Source organism: Dromiciops gliroides, chromosome 3 (assembly GCF_019393635.1).
Source record: "Dromiciops gliroides isolate mDroGli1 chromosome 3, mDroGli1.pri, whole genome shotgun sequence".
Classification (NCBI taxonomy): domain Eukaryota; kingdom Metazoa; phylum Chordata; class Mammalia; order Microbiotheria; family Microbiotheriidae; genus Dromiciops; species Dromiciops gliroides.
The window spans coordinates 312084808-312087023 of record NC_057863.1 but is presented as its reverse complement, the minus strand read 5'-3'; the positions used below and the strand labels follow the sequence as shown (position 1 = coordinate 312087023).

At 51.6% G+C, this 2216-nt stretch overlaps 1 pseudogene; it reads left to right on the top strand.

Moving 5' to 3' along the window:
* The first annotated feature begins 413 nt into the window (after window positions 1-413).
* Window positions 414-1761, top strand: LOC122747524 (annotated as a pseudogene).
* Window positions 1762-2216: the final 455 nt, after the last annotated feature.

Below are 2216 nucleotides of genomic sequence, written 5' to 3'. Positions count from 1 at the left end.
CATTATTATTTGGGTTGTTTAGATATTTGGATAATGTCTCTTCTGATTGTTTTAAGTCCAAAAATAATTTTACTTGTATAAATTTGAGTATGTTTCCATTTTGAATTTTCAGAATTATTATTATTGGTGACCAACTAATAAGGAAAATACTAGTACATGCTACAAATTCTTCAGTATTTAGGGTGGATACTTATTTTCCTGACTGAAATACTGATTTTCACCTACTCCATTACAACTTGAATAGAATTATTTTGTGTATACATAAGAAGAATTAGTTCACATTGAGCTAAATTTTTGGTTGTGGCCTATAGTGCTGAACCAAATTATGGAAAGAAATCAAGTTTAATTCCTAATATCACCACCATCAAGAATTATGTAAGAAATTGCTTTCTTGCTGCCTCGAAGACTCCAAGATGGCAGCGTGCAAAGGCTCTGATCTCACATGTAGAGCGAAGGCCAAGAGCCCAAGCAGCCCGCTGGGCATCTACCTCCCTGGCCAGGGCCGCTGCTGCAGGAAGACGAGGAGCTAGTGTGGGACCAGGAGGCCTACGTGCTGTACCAGCTCTTGCAGACCGGCTCACCGTGCCTCAGCTTTCACATCGTCAGATATCAGCTGGGGGACTCCCGCAGCGACTTTCCACAGTGCCTTTACCTGTGTGCTGGGACCCAGGCCCCCAGTGCTCAGAGCAATAGGCTGATGGTGATGCGGCTGCATAACCTTCATGGGACCCAGAAAAGTGAGGCAGCTGAGGACAGTGAGAGTGAGAGTGAGGGGGAAGAGAAGAAGCGCTAGCTGGAGCTGGCCATGGTCCCCCATTATGGCGCTATTAACCGAGTTCCAGTCAGGGTTGCCTGGCTCGGGGAGACCCCTGTGGCAGGGGTGTGGTCTGAGAAAGGCCAGGTGGAGGTGTTTTCTCTTTGTTGGCCCCTGGAGGCAGTGGGTGATGCCCAGGTCCTCGCAGCATTCTTGAGGGATGAGCAGACCCAGCCCCAGCCCAGGTTTGCCTTTGCTAGCCACACGGCTGAGGGCTTTGTCCTGGACTGGTTCCCTGGTACACGGTCGCCTGCTGACTGGTGATTGTCAAAAAAATAAGATTTATTTCTGGACACTGAGCGATGGGGGCTCCTGGCACGTGGATCAGCTGCCATTTGCTGCTTATTCTCGCTCTGTAGAGGAACTGCAGAGGTCACCAATCGAGGACATGGTGTTTGGATCATGCTCGGTGGACGCCTCCATCCGAATATGGGACATTCGGCAGCGCCAAGCCAGGTCTGCATGCTCACAACGCAGATGTCAATGTCATCAGCTGGAGCCGTTGAGAGATGTCCTTCCTGCTCAGTGGGGGTGACGACAGCGCCCTCAAAGTTCTGGGATCTCAAGCAGTTCACTACTAGCTACCCAGTGGCCACCTTCAAGTAGCACGTGGCATCCGTGACCTCTGTGGAGTGGCACCCCCAGGATGGTGGGGTCTTTGCAGCAGCGGGGACAGCGACCAGATGACCCAGTGGGACCTGGCAGTGGAGTGGGACCCGGAGATAAGCAGCGCAGAGGAAGGAGATCCCTTGGTGGCTGAGCTCCCCCAGGAACTGCTGTTTGTACACCAGGGGGAGACGGACATCAAGGAGCTGCATTGGCATCCCCAGTGCCCCGGAGGCCTCATCAGCACAGCCTTGTTTGGCTTTATGGTTTCCACACCATTAGCGTCGGAGGCCTGGTCTGGGGAGCCCTGGCCCTCGGGAGCACTGGGCCTAGGGAAGTGACTACTGCTTTGGTCCCATCCCCTGCTTGGGGTGCTAGGCTGTGTCCCCTGAAAGGAGCCAGAATCTGCCTGCTTGGCCGGTGGCTGGGCCTCTTTGGCCTGTGCTCTTCCCTAACAGGATTTGCTTCCTCCTCTTTCCCTATAGGGAGGGTGAGTGGGGTTGGTTGGATGCATTTATCTTCAGAGATGGAAGGGGGTTGGGCCCAGTCTGCCCATTCGAGGATTGTTGGCCTTGGTCCTGTGGCTTTCATGAATGGACTGATTTCCCCCCAGCTCCCGGGGACTTCAATGGGTCTTGTCTTCCCAAGGACTTGAGAAGAGGGAGGGAGGAAGTCAGGGTTCTCTGGAGATGGGCATGTGTGTGATCAATAAAAGCAAAGAGAATGAAAAAAAAAAAGAAATTGCTTTCTCTAAAATGTCTCTCAATTTAAGAGTAAATAAACAGAGGAGCTGTCT